Here is a 13,617-nt window from a genome sequence, read left to right as displayed (position 1 = left end):
CCCAATTTTTCAGTTTTTGATTTGTTAAAAAAGTTTGAAATATTCAATAAATGTCGTTCCACTTCATGATTGTGTCCCACTTGTTGTTGATTCTTCACAAAAAAATACAGTTTTATATCTTTATGTTTGAAGCCTGAAATGTGGCAAAAGGTCGCAAAGTTCAAGGGGGCCGAATACTTTCGCAAGGCACTGTAAAAGTTACTTTTTGTTAACAAAAAATGATCGTAACATTTTCAAACAGTACATTTATATTTTCCAATGGGGCTATACAGTTGGGTGAGTTTTTTTTCTCTCACCTGAGTAGCCTCGTTTCACTGCCAAAAATAAAATTAAACCATCTAGTGTTCAGCGAAATAACACCACAATGTCAAATACAGGTAGCCTAGTCAAATAATTAACATCCAATCACATTAAACGTTACTCTCTCGCAGGAAACCTTCACTCTTGTGCAGACATTTAGAAACGAAGTATGACAATTTGAAAAATAAGCCATGGGACTTTTTTGAGCGAGAATAAAGATGACTTTCATGTAGTAAGACATGTATTAAAGAAACAGATACCATTAATAAGAAGGGGCTTGAAGCGTCTGATATGGTGAGCTACCGAGTGGCTAGGACAGGCACGCCCCATACTATTGTCGAGGACTTAATTCTTCCTGCTGCCGCGGATATGGCTGGGACAATGCTGGGGGGAAAAGGCAACAAAAAAAACTATACAGACAATGTCTTCATCAAACAACAATGTTTCACGACACATCAGAGACATGGCTGGAGATCTTTTGAAACAAGCCAGTGAATTATATGCGTTACAGCTGGATGAGTCAACAGACGTGGCGGGCCACGCACAGCTCCTGGTGTATGTCAGTTACGTTTATGGGGGGTAACTTATGGAAGACATCCTCTTCTGCAAACCACTGGAACCACCAGGGCAACATGATATGATATTTTTAAAGTACTGGAAAGCTTTGTGACATCAACTGGACTTTGGTGGTCAAAATGTGTTGGTATCTGTACTGATGGTGCAAATGCCATGACAGGGAGACATAGTGGAGTGGTAAGCAGTTGCAAGCAGTTGCTCCCAACGCCACTTGGGTCCACTGCAGCATCCACCGAGAGGCTCTTGCTGCCAAGGGAATGCCTGACAGCTTGAAATACATTTTGGACACTACAGTGAAAATGGTTAACTTTGTTAAAGCAAGGCCCCTGAACTCTCGTGTATTTTCTGCATTTTGCAATGATATGGGCAGCGACCATGTAACGCTGGTTATCAAGGGGCAAAGATTTGACACTTTTATTTTTTAATTGAGAGACGAGCTTAAAGTTTTCTTTACTGACCATCATCATCCGCAACTATATTAAATGTGCGGGACAAAATTGAGGCTATGATTAAGAAGTTGGAGCTCTTTTCTGTCTGCAATAACAAGGACAACACACAGGTCTTTCCACACAGGTCTTTTTGTATGATTTTTTTGTGTGCAAATTTAACTCAAGCTTACGGACAATGTCAAATGTGATATAGTGAAGCATCTGAGTGACCTGGGTGCGCAATTACGCAGGTACTTTCCCAAAACGGACGACACAAACAACTGGATTCGTTATCGCTTTCATGCCCGGCCTCCAGTCCACTTACCGATATCTGAACAAGAGAGCCTCATCGAAATTGGAACAAGCGTTTCTGTGAAAATGTAATTTAATCAGAAGCCACTGCCAGATTTCTGAATAGGGAGCGCTCTGAGTTTCTTGCCTTGGCAAATCGCGCTGTTAAGACACTGATGCCCTTTGCAACCATGTACCTAAGTGAGAGTGGATTCTCGGCCCTCACTAGCATGAAAACTAAATACAGGCACAGACTGTGTGTGGAAAATTATTTAAGACTGAGACTCTCTCCAATACAACCCAACATTGCAGAGTTATGTGCATCCTTTCAAGCACATCCTTCTCATTAACCTGTGGTGAGTTATTCACAATTTTTGATGAACAAATAACAAAATGATTGATTATTATTATATTATTATTTGTGCTCCTATAAGAGCCCTTTGTCACTTCCCACGAGCCGGGTTGTGACAAAAGCTCATTCTTATGTTTAATAACTGTATCATAAAGTGTGTGTGTGGCAGACTTACAATGATGGCAAAAAACAACAATTGAAAGTGCGCTGACCCTGGTGCTGAGGTTGAATGTTTTGAAGGGGTATGGCGAGACATTCAGCTGGATAAATAGCTCACTGAAATGTTGTGTCTTCCCTTGCAATGCGAGGTCCCATCCTGCACAGCAGGTCATCGAACTGGGCTTCATCAAGCCTGAAATAGCCCTGGAACATCACATCGTCAAACCGCAGCTCCTGTACCAGAGGATGGTACTCTCCATACTGGCTGCGGGACATCAGGACGGGGGTGAACCCACCTGGAGCTCCGTCGCCGCAGGTTCCAACGTTGATAGATCGCCGCAATAGCGAAGAGTTTCCTCAGTTTGCAATTTCATGATGGAAATACAGATATGAGGAGGAAATCACTATTTATAGGCAAATTCTCTTAATTCGGTGTCAAGGTGTCAATAATGTTGTCTTTAAGAAAATGTGCCGATTATATGCAAATAAACAATTAAATACATTTTCTGCTTTTAAACACTGTTTACCCGTGAATAAATTCATAAAATGGAGAACGGATTAAACTACTTAACCCATTTCATATCCAGACCTGCTTACAAACTTGCTATGCAGAATTCTTGATGCACAATCGAAGGCGCTGCTATATGCTGCCAGCAAGCCCACAAGCGAGCCACTCTGGGCGGCCTAAGCGGCACACAGCAATTTAGCTCGTGCTAGTGAACACGAGCCATAAAAACCCTTTGCTGCTAAGAAGGTGTCTTTATCTCAAACGCTGTCACGTTCTGACCATCGTTCGTGTGTGTTTTCCTTGTTTTAGTGTTGGTCAGGACGTGAACTGGGTGGGCATTCTATGTTGGATGTCTTGTTTGTCTATTTCTATGTCTGGCCTGATATGGTTCTCAATCAGAGGCAGGTGTTAGTCATTGTCTCTGATTGGGAACCATATTTAGGTAGCCTGGGTTTCACTGTGTGTTTGTGGGTGATTGTCCTTAGTGTTAGTTTGCACCAGTTTAGGCTGTTTCGGTTTTCATTACGTTTATTATTTTGCACTGTTTGTATTTAGATTCATGTTGCTATAGTCACAATAAACATGGATCGCAATCTACACGCCGCATTTTGGTCCGACTCTCCTTCTCATAAAGAAAACCGTTACAGAATCACCCACCACAAAAGGACCAAGCAGCGTGTCAACAGGCAGGAGCAGCGCGAGGAGACGCGCAATAAGGATTTCTGGACATGGGAGGAAATCCTCGATGGGAGAGGACCCTGGGCTAAACCAGGGGAGTGTAGCCGCCCAAAGGTGCAGCAGGAGAAGAGGCAACAGGAGCAGCCCAAAGAAGAGGTATGGACATGGGAGGACGAATTAGAAGGAAGAGGACCCTGGGCTCAGCCAGGAGAATATCGCCGCCCCAAAGAAGAACTGGAGGCGGCGAAAGCGGAGAGGCGCAGATATGAGGAGGCAGCACGACGTAGCGGATGGAAGCCCGAGAGGCAGCCCCAAAAATTTCTTGGGGGGGGGCTAACAGGGAGTATGGCTACGCCAGGTAGGAGACCTGGGCAGACTCCCTGTGCTTACCGGGGGGCTAGAGAGACCGGACAGGCACCGTGTTTTGCAGTGGTGCGCACGGTGTCTCCAGTGCGGGTGCATAGCCCGGTGCGGTATATTCCAGCTCCGCGTGTCGGCCGGGCTAGATTGAGCGTCGAGCCTAATGCCATGAAGCCGGCTCTACGCAGCTGGTCCCCAGTGCGTCTCCTTGGGCCGGCTTACATGGCACCAGCCTTGCGCTCGGTGTCTCCGGTTCGCCTGCATAGCCCAGTGCGGGCTATTCCACCTCGCCGCACTGGCAGGGCGACCGTGAGCATTCAACCAGGTAAGGTTGGGCAGGCTCGGTGCTCAAGAGCTCCAGTGCACCTGCACGGTCCGGTTTTTCCAGTACCACCTCCACACCCCAGCCCTCCGGTAGCAGCTCCCCGCACCAGGCTTCCTGTGCGTGTCCTCGGCCCAGTACCACCAGTGCCAGCACCACGCATCAGGCCTACAGTGCGCCTCGCCTGTCCAGCGCTGTCGGAGCCCTCCTCCTCTCCAGCGTTGTCGGAGTCTCCCGCCTGTTTAGCGCTGTTAGAGCCTTCCTTCTCTACAGCGCTGCCGGAGTCTCCCGCCTGTTCAGAACTGCCAGTTTGCAAAGAGCTGCCAGTTAGCATAGAGCTGCCAGTTAGCATAGAGCTGCCAGTTAGCATAGAGCTGCCAGTTAGCATAGAGCTGCCAGTCTGCAAGGAGCTGCCAGTCTGCAAGGAGCTGCCAGTCTGCAAGGAGCTGCCAGTCTGCATAGAGCTGCCAGTCTGCAAGGAGCTGCCAGTCTGCAAGGAGCCGCCAGAGCTGCCTGTCTGCAGGATGCCGCCAAAGCTGCCAGTCTGCAAGGAGCCGCCAGAGCTGCCAGTCTGCAAGGAGCCGCCAGAGCTGCCAGTTAGCATGGAGCAGCCAGGGCCGCCAGTCAGTATGGAGCAGCCAGGGCCGCCAGTCAGCATGGAGCAGCCAGGGCCGCCAGTCAGCATGGAGCAGCCAGGGCCGCCAGTCAGCATGGAGCAGCCAGTCAGCATGGAGCAGCCAGAGCAGCCAGTCAGCATGGAGCAGCCAGAGCTGCCAGTCAGCATGGAGCAGCCAGTCAGCATGGAGCAGCCAGGGCCGCCAGTCAGCATGGAGCAGCCAGGGCCGCCAGTCAGCATGGAGCAGCCAGGGCCGCCAGTCAGCATGGAGCAGCCAGTCAGCATGGAGCAGCCAGTCAGCATGGAGCAGCCAGAGCAGCCAGTCAGCATGGAGCAGCCAGAGCTGCCAGTCAGCATGGAGCAGCCAGTCAGCATGGAGCAGCCAGAGCTGCCAGTCATCATGGAGCAGCCAGTCAGCATGGAGCAGCCAGAGCTGCCAGTCGACCAGACTCTCCCAGATCTGCCAGTCGACCAGACTCTCCCAGATCTGCCAGTCGACCAGACTCTTCCAGATCTGCCAGTCGTCCAGACTCTTCCAGATCTGCCAGTCGTCCAGACTCTTCCAGATCTGCCAGTCGTCCAGACTCTTCCAGATCTGCCAGTCGTCCAGACTCTTCCAGATCTGCCAGTCGACCAGACTCTTCCAGATCTGCCAGTCGACCAGACTCTTCCAGATCTGCCAGTCGACCAGACTCTTCCAGATCTGCCAGTCGACCAGACTCTTCCAGATCTGCCAGTCGACCAGACTCTTCCAGATCTGCCAGTCGACCAGACTCTTCCAGATCTGCCAGTCGACCAGACTCTTCCAGATCCGCCAGTCGACCAGACTCTTCCAGATCCGCCAGTCGACCAGACTCTTCCGGATCCGCCAGTCGACCAGACTCTTCCGGAACCGCCAGCCGACCAGACTCTTCCGGAACCGCCAGCCGACCAGACTCTTCCGGAACCGCCGGCCAGCCAGGATCTGCCGGATCCAACCACCTGCCTGAGCTTCCTCTCAGTGCTGAGCTTCCTCTCAGTGCTGAGCTTCCTCTCAGTGCTGAGCTACCCATCAGTCCCGAGCTACCTCTGTCCCGAGCTGCCCCTCTGTCCCGAGCGGTCTTTAAGGAGGGTAACCTATCTAGGGACGCTAAGGAGGTGGACTAAAACTGTTATGGAGTGGGGTCCACGTCCAGCGCCAGAGCCGCCACCGCGGACAGATGCCCACCCACACCCTCCCCCATAGGTTTAAGTTGTGCGTCCGGAGTCCGCACCTTGGAGGGGGGGTACTGTCACGTTCTGACCATCGTTCGTGTGTGTTTTCCTTGTTTTAGTGTTGGTCAGGACGTGAACTGGGTGGGCATTCTATGTTGGATGTCTTGTTTGTCTATTTCTATGTCTGGCCTGATATGGTTCTCAATCAGAGGCAGGTGTTAGTCATTGTCTCTGATTGGGAACCATATTTAGGTAGCCTGGGTTTCACTGTGTGTTTGTGGGTGATTGTCCTTAGTGTTTGCACCAGTTTAGGCTGTTTCGGTTTTCATTACGTTTATTATTTTGCACTGTTTGTATTTAGATTCATGTTGCTATAGTCACAATAAACATGGATCGCAATCTACACGCCGCATTTTGGTCCGACTCTCCTTCTCATAAAGAAAACCGTTACAAACGCCTGCTCTTTTATGTAAACAGCTGTTATCCTCTGGCAAGCTAAACAATTACCAGCTTATAAAAAGATACAGGGAGGTACCTACAATTAAACAACAGAACGGTCAGTACTGAAAAGAAGCTTCGGCCCAGCAGTAGCATAGTATACACCAGGGATGCAACTTTCACTGGGGACGGGGGTCCCCCCCACATTCTGAAGTAGCAATTTTGTGCTTTAGGACCATGCGGACACCTCCGAGCTGTTGGCTAGGCTGTTTGGAGTGTTAATATGACTGGATTTGAAAAAATCATAAAATAGAATAAAAAGTAATGCCCCCTCCACTTCTAAAAACCAAAGTTGCACCCCGGGCAAACACACTAGTGAATTGTATTAAAATATAGGTTCCATTTGTTTCAACCTATAAATTGGGATTTTGGTACAAAAGGCATTTAAAAAAAGGATTATCCTTATCCTTCTAATAACTCTATGCATAGTTATTGAATTGGTGCGTATCGGTGGATGTCATCGAGGCCTTTCTTTGACAGGTCTGTGAGAATGACCTACAAAAAAAGCCTGAAAATATAACATTAGCTCAACAGTTCCAGGGGAATGTTCTCCCATAACAAGTGTGCCTCTAAAATGTTTTCTGGGTGAATATTGTTTTAATTTAATTTTGTTCAAATGATTCTCCGGCCTCTCAGTGACTTCCCATTTCGCTCCTTCATGCTGTGTCAACATCCCTGCTGGCAGCCATGCGATATGATTGTAGTGTATCATAAACTGATGTCAGTTTTGGTTTGTCTCTATGTGAATCCAGTTCTGGTACACCTGTTCGCTCCTCCTAGGCAGGGAGAGGGAGGGAGATAGGGGAGGGAAGGACGGAGAGGGACAGGGAAAGGGAGGGAGGGAGAGGGAGGTACAGGGAAAGGGAGGGAGGTAGGGGAGGGATGGAGGGACAGGGAAAGGGAGGGAGGTAGGGGAGGGATGGAGGGACAGGGAAAGGGAGGGAGGGAGTGGGAAGGATGGAGGGACAGGGAAAGACAGGGAAAGGGAGTGGGAGGGAGGGAGGGAGGTAGGGGAGGGAAGGATGGAGAGGCACAGGGAAAAAGGGATAGTGTAACGTGTGTGCTGAGAGTCGGGAAGCAAGGTCAGGGAGCGAGTGTTTTAATAAATAAACTTAACATAATACCAAACAGGAACAACGCACAGAGATGACACTGGAACAGATTACACAACGACGCCTGGGGAAGGAACCAAAGGGAGTGACATCTATAGGGCAGGTAATCAAGGAAGTGATGGGAGTCCAGGTGAGTCTGACGATGTGCAGGTGCGCGTAACGATGGTGACAGGTGTGCGCCATAACAAACAGCCCGGTGACCTAGAGGCCGGAGAGGGAGCACGTTTCATTATTAGATACTTTATGCCAGAGGAAAGAAACAAGACACGTCTTGACGCTCTCTTGTCTACTCTCATTGTTCTGCAGTAGGCAACTCAACAGTCAACACAACACACATCTAGAACCATTCCTAAAGGGGATAGAAGGGGTGGGAAGGCAACAAAAAGGAAGAAGAAGCTTTGTGCCAGAGGAAGGAAACAGGACAGTCCCGATGCTCTCTTGGCTACTCTCGTTGTTATGCCGTAGGTAGCTCAACAGGCAACGCAACACACCTAGGATCGTCCCTAAAACTAGTGGGAGGAAACACTTTAAAAAGCGTAACTTGAAAAAAGTTCACAGCTCTAAAAGACAATGTGAAGAGCGAAGGCATTACTATATACCGTATGTGCTGTGTGGCTTCTCGTTGTGCAACCCAACCATATCATACGGTTGCAATGACATCAGGCCGGGTTTCAAACTCAGGTAGTCTGTGGAACTCAAGACTCGCCTTCACTTGGACCATGTGACAGGATTATTCAGTCTGTCAGACCTACAGATAAAAGATGCTTGCATATAGCGCTAAAGCTTACAGTTGTAGCCACGAGGGCTGCCAAAACTGGTTTTTATTGTCTATCAGCCTGTCGCATTGTTACTAACCTGGCTATCTGTTTGTTTTTGTAAGTAATCGTTTTGCATACTCAGTGTCAACTTGCACTCTTTCGGATGAATCTAAGAAGACAAATGAAGTGAAATAAATATACAGCGGGGGTGTGACTAACTGACAGTTACATACAGATGCTCATCGCCCGGACAGGTTCTGTAAACACTGACTGCTACCCGTTTCTCTTCTCCAACGGTCTTTTCTGGCACCCTCGAAGCCAATCTATGAAGTAACGATTGTAGTGAGTGTGTTTGTGTGTGTGCCTCCTGCTTTTGAAACATTTAGAGACGCGTATCATGTAATTCATCAGGCTAGATCATAAATGAACAGTTGTCCAGGCTGAGGCGTGAGTTTGCGAATTCCCGGTTTATTAACCAAACTCAACACAGGCTACTGTTTGGCCGGAGCCCACACCAAATAAATCAAGGATACCCGTATAAAACAACCGTAACCATCTCTTGTTAAGACCAAACGTAAGAGAGAGAACAATGGAACAATTGCTACTTTTACCTGTCTCCTTGGGATGACCATCTTTGCTGCAACATTTTGGGACAGGAACTGTCTCATTACTGATAGGGTTAGCAGCCACACAGCTGTAGGTGGGGTTGTAGTTCTTTCCCTCTACCTCCAAACGGAGAGATAGATCGGTGGTGAGATCAGGACTGCTGGTCTGGTTTAGTATGTCCTCTCCCCTGTACAAGGTCAAAGTCACAGCACACTACATGAGCCGTTGTCACACTCTGTCATCTGAGGTTTGGAAACATCACGCACGCACGCACGCGCGTGCACACACACACACACACACACACACACATTTACAGTAAAGAATGAGGTTAAATTTAGGTGCTCTCTTCTTTCCATCTTTATTCTCCACAGAATAAACCCCAGCATCTTCTATCTGTAGGTCTGACAGAGTGAATAATCCTGTCGCATTGTCCGAGGGAAGGCGATTTTTCAATCTCTCTTCTGGATCTATTTGTCCATTGAGCACAAATGCATTAGTGTCTTCTCCGTACCTTAAGTAGCCAGTTTTAAACACTCTCTCTGGAAAAGATAACGACTGGCCCACGATGCCATTCACCCGCTTGAGTCTCAGACTGGATGGTTGGTTGGGAAGCACAGAGTACTGTGGACAGAGAGAGACTCAATATCAACACAATAGCAGTATTCCAGGACGTCTGCAAAACACTAAATCTCACAACACCTGGATAAGTGTTTGACATGTCAGTAACCACATCCACATGATATTGCAATCTGATTCCGGACTGCAAATAACAATGACATTCAATCACGGGTTGATTTGTGCAGCACTTCTACAATGTAGTCGCCTGGAACAACACTATTGACTTGAGTATCACACTTCTTTTTCTTTTTCTTTATTTCACCTTTATTTAACCAGGTAGGCTAGTTGAGAACAATTTGTCTTCCAAATGGACAATGACCCCAAGCATACTTCCAAAGTTGTGGCAAAATGGCTTAAGGACAACATTGTCAATGTATTGGAGTGGCCATCACAAATCCCTGACCTCAATCCTATAGAAAATTTGTGGCAGAACTGAAAAACCGTGTGCGGGCAAGGAGGCCCAGGAGGAATGGTCCAAAATTCACCCAACTTATTGTGGGAAGCTTGTGGAAGGCTACCCGAAACGCTTGACCCAAATTAAACAATATAAAGGCAATGCTTCTAAATACTAATTGAGTGTATGTAAACTTCTGACCCACTGGGAATGTGATGAAAGAAATACATCTAAAATAAATCACTCTCTACTATTATTCTGACATTTCACATTCTTAAAATAAAGTGGTGATCCTAACTGACCTAAGACAGGGAATTCTTACTAGGAATAAATGAGTTTAAATGTATTTGGCTAAGGTAAATGTAAACTTCCGACTTCAACTGTAGTTGTTCCTTTTGTCCAGGTGTGAAGTGCAATAGAGATTGCATCCTCTGTTGATCTGTTGGGGCGGTAAGCAAATTGGAGTTGGTCTAGGGTTTCTGGGATAATGGTGTTGTGAGCCATGACCAGCCTTTCAAAGCACTTCATGGTTACAGATGTGAGTGCTATGGGTCGGTAGTCATTTAGCCAGCTTACCTTAGTATTCTTGGGCACAGGGACTATGGTGGTCTGTTTGAAACCTGTTGGTATTACAGACTCAGACAGGGAGAGGTTGAAAATGTCAGTGAAGACACTTGCCAGTTGGTCAGCGTGTGCTCGAAGTGCATGTTCTGGTAATCTGTCTGGCCCTGCGGCCATGTTAATGTTGACCTGTTTAAAGGTCTTACTCACATCGTCCGGAACAGCTGATGCTCTCATGCATGTTTCAGTGTTACTTGCCTGAAAGGGAACATAGAGGTTATTTAGCTCGTCTGGTAGACTCGTGCCACTGGGCAGCTCTCGACTGTCCTTCCCTTTGTAGTCTGTAATAGTTTGGAAGCTCTGCCACATCCAACGAGCGTCGGGGCCAGTGTAGTATGATTCGATCTTAGTCCTGTATCACTTTTTCTTAAATTACTTATCTGAACCATCTCTCTCTGCAGTTTCACTCTCTATTTCTGTCTCATTGTCTTACCCCACCCATCCACCGTCCTTATTTCCCTGTCAGATTCAGAATTGATCGATCACATTGATCAGGTGAATTGAAAGCTTTGATTTTATATCATGTTGTTTATTAATTTGATAATTCATTGTAATACATGTTTGATGATTTCTGCTCAGTCTTGACTTGTTTTTCCCTGTGCCTTTGTTGTCAATCCTTTCCTCCATCCTCTCGTTTTCTCTGCTGTCCATCTCTGCATCTCCTCCCGATTGTCCACACCTTCTGCCCCCTCCCCTCTCGGCCCGACCACTTCAAAACATTATGTGATCACACTTGAGTTCTTCTTTTCTCATTCTGCATTCCACTTCCTCTTTAAGTAGGACTTAATTATTTCCATTGATGATCTTGCTTCCTGTTTTTTCACTATTGACCAAGCATACTGTTATCTTCATCATTTTGGTTTTGTTCAGAAGTTTGTTCAAGAGGATTCAAACTCCTGAGGATGGACATATCCATTCCAACTTTATTTGTCTTATCAGTTGGAACAATACACAGACACAATCAGTTGTCAGATTTTAGAAATTAATGTTGGTTTCTCATAGTTCTCTGTGGGCCGGGGCCTGGCGACCACCACACAACTCAGCCATTGAAGCACGAGATTATACTGAGAGAACATATGGGGTTATTTAGTCTATAGTTCTGCTTTATGACTTGTCTTGATGAGGAATAAAGTGAACTGGCCAAACAGTGGTTATTGACCTCTTCTGTGTGAACTGTTGTTCAGGAATGTAGAGAACGTTTGAAAGCTTTGCAGTGGTCTAAATCTTAGGTTATGTAGTGTTTCTGCTTTCTTGTAAGGGCAAATTCATCCATTTTTTCAATCTGTGATAGTAATGTGAATGTTTAGACTGGGTATTTCTCTCATGCCCTTCTGCTAGTGGCATGTGTTGTCAAATGGTGGTTCAGTATGCAAAACGAGGAAGGATGCACGATAGGTGGTTCTGCCACAAGTAGTCTTTAGTTCCTGTTAATACGGGTGAGTCACAGAAGCTTCTGAGGCACACCGCCATTTCCTGTGTGTATGTGTCGGTGCGTGCGTGACACCTTTGTGTTTTCCCGGTGCATGAAATAAATCAGAACATAATATTTTAACTAAGTCCCTTTTATTGTACACTTAAAGTGGCAAATAAGTTCTAACCTATTTTAGTGTTCAGTTTCTTGTTCTCATTCTCCACCTCATGAGTAATTTAGGCACGTGTTAAATTTCTTCCTATCACCCACCATGTTAGGCTGACCACCTAATCCGCCATTTCTATATATCACCCTGGCTCTGAGCACACTCTGTCTGGTCGTCCTGATCTTTGTCCATGAAGCCATGCCTGCCTCTGATGGAACTTCCTACAGTGACACACAAACTGAAAAGACGAGCGTGAGAGATGGACATTTGAATGAAACCAGGAACTCCACTGAACAATCCGCACGAGAAGCACGACAGCATGGTCATCATACTGTCATGACAACAGACTCTCCGAATGGTACATCCACAGATAGACATCTGCAACATCAGGTAGCTAAACCCAGCAGACTGAAAAGAACACATCACTCCCACCCCCTTCACAGACAATCCCTATCTCTTCCCAAGTCCCTCCACACCACCTCAACTTCTCCATCCCGTACTAAACCCCCATCTGTTCAGTTAAATATGGGTTCCATCGTGGTCCTCATTATTCTTCTCCTACTGATTATCGTACTGTTCTTCTACAAGTGGAACACTCGCCACTCAGGCCAGGTCAGCTCCGACTGTTATTGGGGTCAGAGAGCGCATGAGGGCTGGGGTTAGAAGCCTGGAGGAAGGGCTGGGGTTCCGCCTCTGGCCCGGGAAGAGAGTGGTGGTGGGGGACGAGGGGAAGAGTGGAGAGGCTGCTGTTGGAGTGAGAGGGGGACAGAGGGAGGAGGATGATGGAGATTCCTCAGACGACTACTCCAGTTTTAGAAGGTATTTGACCTCAACGAGAGCCAAGAACCTAGAGGATGAGGAGGCCAAGATAACATGAAAGGAGAGGACTGATGGAAGGAGGGTGGTGAATAAGAGGGAACAGGGGAGATCCCCAGAGGAGAAGAGTGAGGGAGAAACTTGTGACCTCACAGCACTCGAAGGAAAAAGGGAGGAAAGGGTTAAACTGGTGATATTTTCCACCATAATTTGCAAATAAATTCATTAAAAATCCTACAATGTGATTTTCTGGATTTTTTTTCTCATTTTGTCTGTCATAGTTGAAGTGTACCTATGATAAATTACAGGCCTCATCTTTTTAAGTGGGAGAACTTGTACAATTGGTGGCTGACTAAATACTTTTTTGCCTCACTGTAGGTTTTTGGTAATCCATGTTACATTTGTTTTAATTAACTGACAGACCCCCTACTAGATTACAGATGAGGTCAAATATTGGCACCTTTTGCACAATTCACCAATTCTTTTAAAATAAGTTGAAATTGAAAAACTTTGTTCAACTGTGTATTTGTTTGATTTACAACTGGACCTAAAAACAAAAACTGAGATTTGCACTTCAAAGTAAAACATGTCCTGGACTAAACTATTCTAAATTAAAATTAATTTGGGTGAAGGTAAGTGATTCTTGTTTGTGTCATTTCTCACTTGTGGTAAGTTGCAGGTGCCTACTGGTTTAAAATATCCATTCAATCAGTTTAGTAAAGAGAACATTACATTCTGCTCCATGGAAGTGCAAAGGCACCAAAATACACTGAGTATACAAAACATTAAGAACACTTGTGCTTTCCATGAGACTGACCAGGTGAAAGCTATGA

This window comes from Oncorhynchus mykiss, chromosome 19, assembly GCF_013265735.2.
Source record: "Oncorhynchus mykiss isolate Arlee chromosome 19, USDA_OmykA_1.1, whole genome shotgun sequence".
NCBI lineage: Eukaryota > Metazoa > Chordata > Actinopteri > Salmoniformes > Salmonidae > Oncorhynchus > Oncorhynchus mykiss.
Note: the sequence above shows the minus strand (reverse complement) of the source record.